Source organism: Cryptomeria japonica, chromosome 2 (assembly GCF_030272615.1).
Source record: "Cryptomeria japonica chromosome 2, Sugi_1.0, whole genome shotgun sequence".
In the NCBI taxonomy this organism is placed as follows: Eukaryota; Viridiplantae; Streptophyta; class Pinopsida; order Cupressales; family Cupressaceae; genus Cryptomeria; species Cryptomeria japonica.
Genome location: NC_081406.1, coordinates 40,422,260 through 40,438,503, shown reverse-complemented (window position 1 = coordinate 40,438,503; position 16,244 = coordinate 40,422,260).

The following is a 16,244-nucleotide window of genomic DNA, read 5'->3' as shown; positions in this document are numbered from 1 at the left end:
GTGAAGCCTCCAACAAAAAATTTGACTCCTAAGAAGAAGGTAAAACAAGATATTTCTCCACTGGATAAACTCTTAAATGAAATAACTGAAGATTGAAAGTTGAAAAACATTAGCAAATTGTACAACACACTGTCAGCAGATGACAAAGAAAGCATAGAGAACAGTGTAATTTTACACATGGACATTTACAAGAATTTTTTTATGGAAATTGTTGATGAAATACCAGCTAATTTGTATAGAAGACTAGAAGCTAGAAGGGTAGCTATTGTTGAGCTAGATAAGAAAATAAAAATTGAAAAACTACGTGCAGTGCATCTAGTAAACTCACTTGATGAGATAGACAAACTTATCAGTGAAGCTAACCGAATAGTATTTTCAACTGCTCACCGACATGTAGCACTGATGGCAGGTAGAGTGAATGAAGTCTCTGAGGAAACAACAAATGCATGGGATATTGTGAGACATGGACCAACTCTGATACCATGTGCGATTTTGCCAAGATCAAGAGGCAATGGAAAGCACAAATAAGAGAGAACAAAATAGATGATAGAAATAAACTGTATTCTATCAAGATGAAAAATATGATCAGCTGGATCATTAAGCATTCAATTACATAGAATGTAGATGAGCCTACTTATATAGGCAAGGCTAGGGATATGTGAGCACACAAACATGGCATGTGGCTCAATAAGAAACAAGGGTAGGTAGGAGAAATAATATAATATTCCACATGAGGTGGATCACCCACTGAATGTGGAGTGTAACAACAAGATCAACACCATAAAAGGTGGAAATTCTCCTACACACACTATCCCAATATGGCACAAACACCCAAGTGTCTCATACCCAAACTACTATGAAATGCATGTACCTAAGTAAACTTAAGTAAAGTGTAATAATATCCATGATGAATAATTATTTACACCAACACCCCCCCTTAAGTGGAACTTAGGGGAATGCACTAAAGTCTACAATGCAACTAAGCAATGCAAGATGGGTCTCGGCTACTAGGCCATGTTAGGTACCCATGTACAAATGAAAATGCATGCAAACCAATGCAATGAAATCTCTCACAAAGTGGGGAAAGAGAGAAAAACCCAATGGGAAAAAACCCTCCCCCAAAAGAGAGATGAAAAACTAGATACAAAGAACTCTCATAGAAGTATGTGAAGGACAAAACCACATGTGAGGAAAAAGTCCCCCCCATATGAGAGAAGAAGAGAAGCCAGGAAGCCCCCCCTCAATGTGGAATCTACACCAATGATAGAAGCTCGATGTTTGAAGAAACTTCTCCACGAACATCGAACAATATTCCTCCCCTTAGGAAGAAACAAAACCAAAGGTGTATCCATGAAGTCTCCCCAATCATGAAGGGAAGATGTATGAAAAAAACTCATGATGAAAGGAATCTCTGAAAACTGCTCAAGTGTCCCCATGTCGATGTTGAAAGATACCCCCTCCAAAGGTGGTAAACTATGCCACAGTGCTGAAAAAGGCACTCCAAGATCTAGTGGAGATGGATGTAGAACATGTCCCAAAGACTCGCATGTCTCCTCAACAAATAAAGAGACCTCCTCCAACTGCTGTACATAAGTATCCATAATCATGTCAACCTCGAAAGAATGATCATGTAGAGAATGAAAAAGAGGGTCAGAGTGTTCCCTCGCAACAATTGAAGAAGGATCACCTTCATCAAAGAGAAGATGAATGTCATCATTGATGTCTCCCAAATCTGTAATGTAGGATTCCACAAACAAACCTACAATGTCTGTCAAGTAGCCATCCCATGAATCTGAAGCTGGAAGACAATGAATATCCTGTTGCACTGAATCACATGAAGGCAAAACTGTTGCACTATCTGCATCATCAGGTGCAATAGGTGATGTGATATCAATATGAGGAGATGAAATAAAAGACTCAAGAATGGGGTCACATGTGAGAATCCCCATGTTCAAGTGCCCAAAGTTCTCCTCAAAAATTGAACCATCACAAGAAGTGTGATCATCATGTGTAGAATCATCAAATGTAAAATCATCATCATCAACAAAATCTAAAAAGCAGTATAACTGAGATGCATGATCAACCACCCCAGTCGCAATGGTAGCTCTAGTCTCCAAGTCTTGAATGAAAACTGACTCAGGTGTGAACTCCACAACTCTCTTAGTTGCGCCATGTGTGATTTGATAGATAGAAAGGAGATTGTTTGCCAAGTGGGGTACACACAACATATCATTGAAGGAATTATCCCCAATGTCAATGGATCCTTTCCCAATCACATCCATGTATGTATGATTGCCCATCAAAATCTGTGGCATGGTGCAAAGCTCAAATGTAGAGAACATAGACTGCAAAGATGCCATATGATGAGAAGCCCCTGAATCTAGAAGCCATCTCTCTGAATCATGACTGGTAGTAGCACAAAGAGATTTTCCTTTTCATGTCCCAAAAGAGTGAGTCTTCCCACTTGTAGAAGCCATGAATGCTTGCCCTTTTCCTTTTGAATGTGAGGAAGTGGAAGTTGATGAATCATCCTTCTTGTAGACATTAGGCAAATCAATGTTATGCTTTTTGATGATATGTGTGAGCTCATCAATCTTTTTAAAATGGCAACGATGCTCCTCGTGACCAAAATTTTTACAATAGGCACAAGTAGGTTTCTCCCTCTTTGGTGAATTATCCCTCTTGGAAGAGGATGTATCTCCTTGTTGTGGAGAGGACGATGCTTTGTCCTTAGACTTTGATTGCCATTTCTTATTTGAGTTGTCCTTTCCTTGATTTCCTTTGTTCTCTTGATTTACCACTAATGCTTGAGACTTAGAAGCCTTAAGAATGACCATGCTTATCAACTTAGTTTGTTCCATCATCAACATTTCATTGAAAGCATCAAATGTAGGCATTGTGTAGCTTGAACCCATTGTCATCCTATGGGTTTGGAAACTAAAAACAAATGCTGCATATTCTTGTGGAAGGTTGCCCATCAAGTTGAAGATCAATTGAGTATCCTTCTTATCAATGCCACAATCTTTGAGTTCTGCCCTCAACTCATTTGCCTTGGTGACATAATCTTGTATATTATCAAAGTTCTTGGGATCCAACATGGTGAGATCACTATCAATTTGATATCCCCTAATCTCATCAACTTGACCATACAAGTCTTGAAACTTTTTCCAAGCATCTTTAATTAGTGTACATTTCTCAATATGAAAAATGAGATCCTTTGATACATGCTTTCTTAAGGTACCAATTGCCATGGTATTTTTAGTGAGCCAATCCAAGTGACCAACTGGATCAACCTTAGGATCAGCGGGAGCAACAATAGTCTCATCAATGTAATGAGTGAGTCCTTTTTCCATAAGTTTACTCCATGAATCAATTTTCCAAGTAGCATAATTATGAGGAGTTAAGAGAGGAAACTTAGAAGAATCCATAGCAGCAAAAAGGAAGGAACACAAGAGCACAAAAGCACAAGAGACACCCCCCCAAATTCACTCAATCAAAGTACCCCCCAAAAATGATGATTTTGACACTTTATATGTAGTGCATATACAATAGGCCACTTGCAAAACAAGGCAAAATGGACTTCTGATTTCAATTTACAACTTCTCAAAATGAGATCTAAGAGACTTCAACAAATACTGCTAGTGATCTAAACTGAGATCCAAGCAAAATGCAAGTACCAAATATGCCAAAATTGCCAAATATTGAAAGTATAATTTCTACTTAAAATCATTGCAAACAGATGGCATATTATGAAAGTAGATGAAAAAATATGCACTTTCAAAAAAAATGGCACTTGAAAAGGAGTCCATATGAGCCCAAACAAAGCCTCCAAAGTTGTAAAAATCTGGATTTCATGATTTCCGAAAAAACTTTATCTGAAAATCAAAAAACTCCTACACCACTATCTAGATCATGAAATTCTACCCTAAAACAAAAAAAACTGCTCGAAACAATGAGTCCAGTTGAGTGAGATATCGCTATTTGAAAATCACCTGCAAAATTATAATTTCTGGAAAATTTCCGTCGCGGCTTCAAACTTCAAATGCCTCTAGATTTGGCCTCTGAAGTCCGATTTGGATGAAACAAAAGGCAAAACCGACTTTCTTGGACCTCCTCAATCCAATGGTAACCTCATATTTGATCCATCAAGCTTCAATAATAACCTGCAATAGAAAGATCCAAAATGCAAACCCCAAATAGCATCAAATTTATCTCAATTGGCAAACCAATGACACTCTAATGGCTTTGATACCATGTGAGACATGGACCAGCTCTGATACCATGTGAGATTTTGCCAAGATCAAGAGGCAATGGAAAGCACAAATAAGAGAGAACAAAATAGATGATAGAAATAAACTGTATTCTATCAAGACGAAAAATATGATCAACTGGATCATTAAGCATTCAATTACATACAATGTAGATGAGCATGCTTATATAGGCAAGGCTAGGGATATGTGAGCACACAAACATGACATGTGGCTCAATAAGAAACAAGGGTAGGTAGGAAATAGGTGTGGGTAGGTAGGAGAAATAATATAATATTCCACATGAGGTGGATCACCCACTGAATGTGGAGTGTAACAACAAGATCAACACCATAAAAGGTGGAAATTCTCCTACACACACTATCCCAATATGGAACAAACACCCAAGTGTCTCATACCCAAACTACTATGAAATGCATGTACCTAAGTAAACTTAAGTAAAGTGTAATAATATCCATGATGAATAATTATTTACACCAACAGATATATTCTTGGTAGAAAAAGAGAAACAGGAAGAATTACTAAGACCCAAGACTATCAGAGTATACCAAAAGGATAGGGATAAGGGGAAAGGTAAGGTAGGTGGACCTCCAAGCCTTAAAACAACTGATAATGTGCCCCCACCTCCTTCAGATACTCCACCGATAGAAACTACAGACAATCAACCGGCCACTGAGAGTATGGAGACTCCACTAGAGGATACTAATCCTGAATCTGAAATTTTGTACACTGTAAATATAGATACTCAAGAAGTAAATGTTGTGGTTGACAGAGAAACCACTAAGAATAAGAAGGAAGAAGTGACTACTAAGTCACTGGCTGCAGATGTTGAGGTTATGGTTAATAATACTGTAAACATAAGCACAGCAAAACCTACTCAGACAGAGCAATCGGCAAGGGATACCACTGGTAAACCATTAGAGGAACTGGTAGATACAACTGGAAAATAGTCACGAGAACTGGCAATGGACAGTGCAGAGGTACAAACAGAGAAACCTGAAGTACATACAGAGGCTACACCTAAGAAACCAGCTGTTGAGAGCTCAAAAAAACCTTCTGAGACACAGATGGAGAAACCAGAACAGGAACAGGTTGAGACACAAGTTTAGACAAAGACAGTGCCACCGGCTAAAACTGAAAAGCCCAAACCTTTAATTATAGAAATGAAAACACAGACTGACCTACCAGAGGTCGAATCAAGCAAAGTGACTACTACAACCAGTAGCATGGATATTGTGAGAACAGTTGGACAAACATCTGGTACTTCTATAGTAGAATTTCGATCTAAAAATGTAATAGAGGTCTTATTGGATTCAATAAAGAAGATCACATAATGTAACGCACAAGCCTATAAGGCTATTGATGACACCATTCCTATTCTTAAATTGATAACACCAAAGTGCATTGTGGATAATAAGGATTCTTTAGGTCAACTAAACACATTGTCTAAGTTCATCACCGACAACATATTGACTGTTGATCAAATAAATGAGGACACATTCAAGGAGAGAATGATTAAGGAAAAAGAGAAATTCTTTGAGGAAATTGTAAAGAAAAACAACAAGAAAATGGACACCTTATTACCAAAATTTGGAGAGACAATTTTTTATTTCAAGAAATTGTATAGAGACACTTGTAAAACAAATATTCTAACAGAAGATCTAGACAAGGAAATCAGCAAAGCACAGGATAAGATTAACCATATTGCTGACAATCTGATAGGTACATCAGATTCATTTTTGGACATAGAAAAGAAAATTGCAAATCTAGAAGAAAAAATTAAGAAGTTAGAGAAGGACAAAGAGAGAATAAAGGATAAGGCAAAGAGCTTAAAATGTCAACTTGGTCCTAAACTAGATTACCTCATTTCTTTGAGAAAAGAAATTTCTGAGGCTCTAGTTCTTGGACTTAAGACACCGGAAGAGAAAATGCACATACTCACCAGTATAGTTCGGAGAACACAAGAGGCATTACAGGATAGCAAAAGATTCACCGATAGTTTAAATTTGGTTTTGATAGATATTTTTCAGATTGTAACCCACCGGTTACAAGAATCTAGGCAGGACTCCACTGATAGCGAATGACAACCTTTGTCATTGATGTCAAAGGGGGAGTAGTGAGATAAGAAAAATGATCAGAACAGGACATCATAAACTCAGGGGGGGCATACATTTTTGGACACACAGTTTTGGTAAGACAATTTTGGCAAACCATTGTTGGACACATTCTTTTTGGATTTTTCTCATGAGTGGTGCCATCAATGCCAAAGGGGGAGATTGTTGGCAAATGCACACTCCAATGAGAAATTGTAGGTGATTGAAGGTATTGTCATTGATGGCAACATTACAATCATGTGATACCGACAGGCACCGACACCAGTAGACTCTACACTGACATACAGAACACCGGCACCGAAAAAGAAGAATACCGACACCTTGGCCGACAAAAATTTTGTATTAATGTATTTTGTAATTAATTGTAAAATCTTTTGTAAGCCAACATGGCAGATTGTAATATGACTCATATATGTATGAGATCATTGTAGATCATTTATGTAATGATATGATGTGAAATATGAATAGAAGGTAGCAGACCTAATATGTGAATTAATGGATAAGGGTTTATGTATGTAGCAGAGCTTAAACCAGTACTGAATCTGGCATAGCAAATGCTAATCTAAAGAAGTACAAGACATTGGATTTGAATAATCCATTTTTGTAAGTCAGTGTGACTTCCTTTGTAATTGAGCAGTGAGCTCTAGGCACTTGGCCTTCCTGCATGTGCAAACCCCTATTGTAAGTAGTAATATTCTCTTATTGGCCAATAAGTGAATATTGTGGGTCACAAATCCCACCAAGGTTTTTCCCACACCGGGTTTCCTCATTAAAATATTGTGTTATGGTGTGCTTTTCATGTTGTGGTTGTTATTCTTATTTGCTGCATTATTTCTGGTTTACCGGTACACAATTTTAATATGCTTTTCATGTTATAAGTTAAGAAATTTTTTATGTCGGTTAGATACTAATTCACCCCCCCCCCCTCTCAGTATCTTTGGGAATCCTAATAGTTTCATTCAGCAATAGATCAATCAGTGAGGCAATAGTAGCCATAGCATCTGCGACTCGATTCTTCTCTCTTGGTATCTGCTCAAAGGTTATCTTTATGAAATATTGCTTGAAGTCATCTACCATTCTCTTTTAGGGCATTAATTTTTCATCCTTTGTTTGGTAGTCATTGGTTGCTTGATGAATTACAAGTTGAGAGTCCCCAAAAACATGAAGTTCCTGGATCCTCCACTGAACTGCAATTCGTAATCCAGTTGTTAATGCCTCATATTCTGCTATATTATTAGTGCAATGAAATGACAATCGGTATGATTTTAGAATGGAATCCCCTTGAGATGTGATAAAGAGGATGCCAGCTCCTACACCATGTTGCGTGTACGAGCCGTCAAAGTACAGTTGCCAAGGCTTCATGTGTGATACTGCCAAGATGGATTTGTCTGGAAATTCTAAAATTAGAGGAGCATCATCTATCATGGGTGAATCTAATAACTGATCTGTGATAGCTTGTCCCTTTATTGCTTTTTTGTTCGCATATTCAATGTTGAATTCACTCAAGATCATCACCCATTTAGCTAGTCTGCCAGTAAGCGTCACCTTATTGAGAAGATACTTCAATGGATTGATCCTTGTGACCAACTTAGTTTTATGAGTTAGCATGTAATGTCATAATTTCTGCAAAGCAAAAACCACAACAAGTCACGCATGCTCAATTGGTGTGTAGTTAAGCTCATAACCAACCAAAGTACGACTGATGTAATATACTACCTTTTTTTTGCCTTCACCATCTTGTTGCACCAAGAGTGCCCCCAGTGTTGTTGGTGTAGCTGATATGTAGAGTAACAGGGGTTGATCTGGAACCGGTGGCATCAAGACTGGTGGATTCAGAAGATAATCTTTGAGTATCTAAAAACCCTATTGAGAGTTATCATCCCATTTGAATTTGATGTTTTTGTGTAGCGACTACTAAAAAGGATGACATTTATCCACAAGTTGTGCTATGAATCTTCGTATGGACTTCAGTCTTTCTTGTAAAGATCAAAGTTGACTAATATTCCTTGGTGGTGGCGTTTCTAATATAGCTCTGACTTTTGTTAGCTTGGCTTCAATTCCTCTTTTTGAAACAATGTATCCAAGGAGCTTCCTGGAGGTTACTCCAATGTCACATTCTTGGGATTTAGTCTCACTTTGTATTTTTCCAACCGATCAAAGATTATTGAAAGAATGTCCAAATGTGTGTCTCTGTCTACTGGTTTTCCCAAGAGGTCATCCACATAATCTTCTATAGTTACATACATAAGATCATGAAAAATAGTAGTCATGGCTCGCTAGTATGTAGCGCTTTCATTCTTTAGCCTGAAGGGCATGACATTCCAGCAGAAAGTTCCCCAAGGACAAGTAAACGTTGTGTATACACATAAAAATGGTTATGAGCGATTAAATAAATATTATATATTTATTTAATAATTATTCTTCTATTAAATAGTTAATTTGAAAAGATTAATTTATTTAATTCATTTCATGTCTTTCTATTAATTAATTTAATTAAAATATCTTATTAATTAATTCATCTATTATATTCCTCTAAAATAATTAAATATATAATATTTAATTATTCCTCTAACCAAGTTAATTAAATATCTAATATTTAATTATCTCCTCCAAACAATTAAATATCTAATATTTAATAGTTATTCTCCTATCCCATAGTCTCAATATTAAATAATTTCTTAAATTATTTAATCTATATTCCAACTCACCTTCCATCTCCACTTCATCTTCCCTTTGCCAACTCATCCAACATGTGGCTAAGGAAATTAATATTTCTTAAATATTAATTCATTATTTATCTTCAACCACCAAAATTAATGAATATTGTGTACGTACACATATTTCATAACCATTCTATATTCTCTCCAACACCCCCTACATCTTAGGAAGGACTTGAGTCCACTTGTCCTCTCATGCCTAAATTTCCTCCAACCATCCCTAGATTCCCTCAGTCAGCAACCCAGTCAAGGTGAGATGAGTGACACTTGTCTTCTCATTCCCCCTTTCTCTCAACCTTCACCTTTGCTCACAACCATCCAAATCTGCAAATCTGATCATGAGTGTTGATCTAAGCCACATCATCTAATCCTCTTAAGGTCTATAAAATCAAGAGCTTCAATTGAGAGAGAGTTAGACTTCAAGAGACTTCAAGTGCATTTTACAAGCTAATCATATGCATCCGTGAGTTTTAATCTTGAAGAAAATAGCAATAATCATTTAGCATAATCATGTAGTATTTCATATCATAGTATCAGTTAACTACCAGTTATCAATCCATTCTTCATATGCCATCTTGGAAGCTATCAGTGCATTGTCTGAGAGCACACCATCTACAACCAAGAACAGTGGAGTTAGGACACAATGAGACATAAACCATGAAGGTAATATTAGTATTTTTATTTCATATGTATTTCATGTAGTTTCATTGGTTGAGTTTGGATTTCCTATAGCATTTCCATTTGTATTTTGTGAAACTAACTTGTTGCAAGTAGCATTTTGAGGATGAAATTCAAGTTGACACATTTTGGCACCCACCGTGGGGCTCATGGACCTCACATATACCTTTAAAAATCTCGCAAAAAGTAAAATTAATGCATTTGTAATGCAGATTCACACATATGTGAATTTTGACAATGCTTTTTCTCATAAATTAGCGCATTTGCATGACTCATTAACGCATATGCCATGCAGGTTAGTGCTTTTGTCTGAAAATCTGCGCATTAGCATCGTCGGTTAGCGCTTTTGTCTTCTAGGTTAGTGCTTTTTTCCTCTAGATTAGCGCATTTATTAAATAAATCACGCTTTTGTATCCGCAGAGTAGTGCTTTTGTAGTCTAGGTTAGCGCTTTTTCTCTACAGGTTAGCGCTTCTAAGGAGAAAGATAGCACATGTGTTAGAATAGCACTTTTGTTTCCAAACTAACAAAAATTCCTTGCAGGTCCGAATGTCCAAGAAATTAGATTTTTCAAACTACTAACATGCATGTGCAGGATGGTGTTTAAGGCAAATTTTATGCATTTCCTCATCTAGTTAATTAAAAGTCTTATTTTGGGAAGTAACACATCATATTTTGTTCATTTAGTCTAACTAAGAGGGCAAATTGACAAAATGCAACTTGCATTTTTAGTAACTTCTCTAAAATAATTTGCACATAGACTTCTAAAAAGGCTAAAACAAACACCATGCTTGTTGGAGAAACATCTCCAAATAGGACTTAGCCAACAATTGCTTTGAAAAGGTTAAAAAAAACACTTATATTCTATGTCTTGAAAGTGGTAGGTATATGATCTCCCCTTAATTGGGTGACCAAAAAGCCAAACCCACTCTTTTATGCTTTCTTTACTTTCAAGCAATTAAATCCTTTAGAGGGCCTACCTTCCTGAGCTGCCTTGAGGGGGCCAGTGAGAGGGGAATGACCTAAAGTGGAAATAGGCTAATACTGAGTCCTTCTAATCCACTATAAATAAATCATGTTTGTGACGAAAGTCGCAAACAACATGTGCTGATAAGTTCATACCAACACTATGTTTCCCCATAAACCCTATGGAGCGTAACCTCTATAGGGTGGGAACCTTCTATATTTACAGAGCCGAAAGTGCCACATGTATGGCCACATGACCGGAAGCCTTTACTAAAAACCACTTGTACTAGCTGCCAAAATCCTTCTAGTTGTTGGCGCAGGAGGTCGGACCTCTGAAGCGGCTCACACACATATGGTTCTTAGTAGAGATATAAAGTTTGTCATGGGGAGTTTTCATGGAAACTGGTGAAGATTGGCTGCCCCAAAGAAGTGAGTGTCGAGGGTGGAGCCAGTGGGGTCAAGCATCTAAATATCCGCTTTGAATAGCGTAGCCTCGGGGGAAACCCCACGTGAGATTCAACAACTATTGTCTCAGCCTGCCATAAGATTTGTACTTGCTTGTGCATTTTGTTTATTATACATTGTGTCTTCTATGTTTATTACATGTTCTAAATGGTCAAAAATTGAAGAAAAATATCATCTACACGTGAGCAAAAATCCAACAAATTGCTGAAAAAGTTTGATCAAAAGGGTAATACAAAAAGCTTTCCAACACTTGAAACACCAAATCAAAACCAAAGTGTCAAAACATCAGTATCAAAAATATTCTTGAAGTAGGTTTGTCTCTATACCATCACATATTGTCAAACTATCTCAAACAACTAGGTCACTAATCCTATAGGTTATTCCCAAGAAGTTCTATAAACATCAACCTTTTAACAAGCTATTGACTCAAACATCTTAAGTGCAAAAAAATCAACATCATTATCAAGTTTCTCATCAGGATAATCAAATCCTCTATCACAAAGCTTTATCAATCTATACTAGGTTCATAATCTTGGATATGTCTTTCCTATTTTGAACCTAGGTTATATCAATATCAGAATTGCACCAACATTGGAATCAAATAAACTTGTAAATTGACAAATGCTTATATGACTTTAAAGTATCACTTTAAGAAAAGAAAACCCAGTTATAAAGCTACTTAGAAAAGAATAAGATTCTTGTATATCAATCACAAGATCTTATTAAAACATAGGACTTTCCTACACCGTTTTCGTCACTACCTATGTGGCTGCGGTACAGAGTTTGACGGATAAATTCTACAAGGATGTGCTTTTCAAACAAGAGACGCTTTATCACAATGAACAAACAATAGCGGTAAAATCAATGAAGCATATCTTTCTAAACCAATAATCACCTATTGACTTTGTCCTTTGGTCACTTTAACAACTTTGAAATAATCACATGCCAGTTTGGACTAGAGCCCAATAGGAACAACTTAGAAAACAACAACAAATGGAGGAAGAAGATAATCTTGTATTTCAAACTTTTGGGTTTACCGTTGTTGATGAAGAAGCAATCAATAGCACCATTAGAGATCTCGAGGAAGATTTCAAATTTGATAGGCTAATGGAATAATTGTTGGCAAAGCAAAAAGAGAAATATCTCTTGATGTTGGCAAAATCTAGAGCTAAGCTACCACAAGACTTTAACGTAGAAAGCTTGAAACAAGATGTGGAGGCAAGTAATACCCAAAACACAGATGATCCAAATAACAAGGATGTGAACAAAGAAAGTCATGAAGAAACAAGGAAAGAAAGGGATGACACAAGTAAAGAACGTAGTGATAAAAGAAATCATGAAGAAACAAGGAGAAACTATGTGGATAATCCATTATCAAACCTTACTCAACAAATGCAAACTTTACAACAATAGATACAAGACATGCAAAATGGAACAAGCTCTAAGAAGTATTCATTGGAAGATATGATACCATTTCTGCAACATTGCGAGATTCCTAAATATGACAAATACGATGGAAAATCTGACCCTCAAGATCACATTAGGGAGTTTTGTACTATGAGCATAGAATTTGATCATGATGAAACTTACCTTATGCGTCTTTTTCCTAGGAGTTTAAATGGACAATCAATGGAGTGGTTTTCAAGATTACCATCTGGAATCAAATCTTTTGAAGAACTTGTGAATAGGTTTATTTCACAATACTCCTACAATATAAGGAATGAAATAATGATGCTGGATCTCTGCAATGTTAAACAAAAGAATGGTGAATCTTTTATGATCTTATTACAACAATGGAAACACATGTTTAATAGGTATCCCCGAGATGTACCCGATCAAGAAAAAATGGACATATTAATTGATAATCTTATCAGTGAAATGAGTTATCGGCTAAGAATGCAATGTCCTCCCTCTTTTGCCAAAATGATCGAGAATGGTTTGAAAATATATAATGCAATGGTAAAGAAAGGAGAACTAAAACTTTACAACAATTCCAACAACAACAACAACAATGACAAACCCAAGTTCTAGTCAAAGAATAGGAATGTCGGCAATGAAGGAAATAACGATAATAGTACTACAAAATAACAACAACCAATTTTTAATCTATCAAGTCAAATCCCAAGAAATAATAATCTAGAAAACAATAAAGCCAAGTCCTTTTTCTCCAATCCTCGGAGGAAATTCACAAACATTGGAGAACCTTTGGAAACAGCTCTAAAAACTTTGTTTGCCAAGAAATTGATTGTTTTACCAAAAGCAAGAAGTTATGAACCACTAGTCAAGCCAAATTGGTGGAATGATAATCATTTTTGCAATTACCATTGGAATAAAGGACACCTAACAAATGATTGTCAGAGATTGAAGCACCTTATCCAAGATCTAATCGATAATGGAACCATCACAATGGATAGCCATAAGACAAATGAATCACACCTGGCTTTCAAAACTCCACTTCCAAATTATGACAAAGGTGAACCATCACAATTAAAAGATGACAAAGGGAAAGTCAAAGTGAATTACACTTATACATATGATGATGTGGTAAATGTGATCATTGTTAACGATAATCAATCTTTAGAGCCAATCAATGTTATTACTAGAAGCAAAGCAAAGGTTACCTTTCCAGGTATAGCAAAAGATCCAACATCCACTTCACAACAATACAATTTAGTAGAGAAATTACAAAGAATACCCACTCAAATATCAATTCTAGAACTTCTCAAAGTTTCACCTATGCATAAGGACATTTTGGAGAAAGCTTTAGTGGAAACAACAATTTCAAAAGATTTGGGTATAGATCAGTTCCAAAACATGGTAGGACACCTTATAGCTCCTCATTTCTTATCATTTTCTGAAAATGATGACGCATCCTTGCAACATCCTCACAATGCTCCCTTACATGTTGAAGTCTCCATTAATAAAACTCATGTCAAACATGTACTCATAGATGGAAGAGTTGGCTTAAACATTTGTGTATTAAGTTTGATAAAAGCTTTGGGATATTTAGAAAATGCAGTGGACCCGAAAAAGAAAATAACCATCAAGGCTTAAGATGAAGCAAAACGTTGTTCTAAAGAAATTGTTGTGCTACCAATAAAAATAGGACCTGCGGAAAGGGATACATTGTGTCAGGTTTTAGATTTGAACTCTCTTACAACATTCTTCTAGGACGACCATGGATTCACAAGATGCAAGGAGTTCCTTCTACATATCATCAATGTGTGAAATTTCCTTATGAAGGATAAGAGATCACTATAATTTCAAATTCTAGTCAATATTGCAATAATTTGAAGCAACCACAAGATACAAGAGTTCCACATAATAGAGAATCAGTATATCCTACCAAAGAAATTCAAGCAAAGTTATGGGAAACTTCTGAGGAAAAACTCAAATTAAATGATGAAGGAATGGGAAAATATTCTTTGCATAATTTTCCACTTCCCCTAAGTCATATGGAAAGCCTACAGATATTCAATCAAAGACATCAGAAAAATCAAAACATATGTTTAAAGGGACATTTGTTAGTGTTGGAACTCTTGAAGAAGAAAATGAAGACAAATACATTCTTGGTTGGTTGTACAAGGATGAAGAAAAAACTATAGCAATAGCAGTAGAAGTCAATATTCCCATAAAACAATATGGCAAAGGTTATAAAATCATGCAAAAAAAGGGATATGAAGGAAAAGGACCAATTGGTAAGCGACATCAAGGTATTTCAAAACCTATTTGTCCACACTTGCAATCCAAAGAAGATAAATCTGGGCTTGGATATCTAAAATCCAATCAAAAGCAACATAATCATCCACAACAAAAGTGGAAAAAGAAATCAACTTCTAAAGAAGAAAATTGGCAAGAAAAGCTACATCAAGCGGCAGAACTAGTAACAAATAAACAAAAAAAAGCAAGAAGAACATGAAAAGCAAGACAAGGAGATTACCATCAAGGGTAAAGATAAATATTGTCAACAAGTTCTGGACATACAAAGAAAAGCAAAATCTGAACAAGATATTCCAGCAGCAGTAAAAATAGAGATGGCGGAAATCAGAGAACTTTTTGCACCATGTAACATTCCTGTATGGTATAGTGGAGTAGTCCTAGATCATGATTCAGAGACAGATTCAAATGAGTATGAATGGGGTCTAGGTGTCTTATCTACTACATCAAGTAAGGAACACAATGAAGACCAAGAAGTTATCACAAAAGATGGAGTTAGAAACAAGGAAAGAAAAACACAGAATTCAAAGAAAAGAGGCATATGCAAAAAGGAAAGGGAATGACAAAGACAAAGAGGTAATGCCACAAGAAGTACAAACAAGGATAGATCAAGCATCTGAAAATACAAGATTTTCATCAAAAGAGGAACAAGATATATCTAGATATGGCAGAACCATAGAAGAATTAAGAGATAGTCAAGTTGAATTGACTATTAGTCCAGAAGAAGTTGAGTTTGAAAGGAGACAAAATCTAGCAAAATAATCCTCTTTATCATGTACACAAGTATGTCAACTCCAAAATGCAAATGAGGTCGATCAAGAAGGAATTTGCAGTATTAAAGACATGTGTGTTGATATAATCCATTCATTTAAGGGACAAATGTCAATTGAAGAACCACTTGAGTGTGAACTACAAAATGCTAATATTGATTTTGTTAGAACTAATTCGGAGACGCTTGAGAAAGACAAATCTCAAAAAACATTTAATCTATGACAGTAGCTATTCTATGCCTAGTTATGATCATTATGTCATGAACATTGAAACACCTAATGATAATAGTGATTATGATTTACCCCTTCTTCATCCTGAACTATTGATTGGGATAATTTAGACAACCCCAAACTGAATGTCTTTTCCAATGATCATGACTTAGTTGTGTACCTTAACGATGTTGAACCCATCCCACCTAATATATCTTCCATTGCAGAATCAAGTAATGTTTCTCATAGTCAGAAGAATGCCAAACTTTCCAGTCACAAAAGTGAAATTAAATAAAAAAAGAGACCTATTATTGAAAACCATTTCATGACAACACTAGATC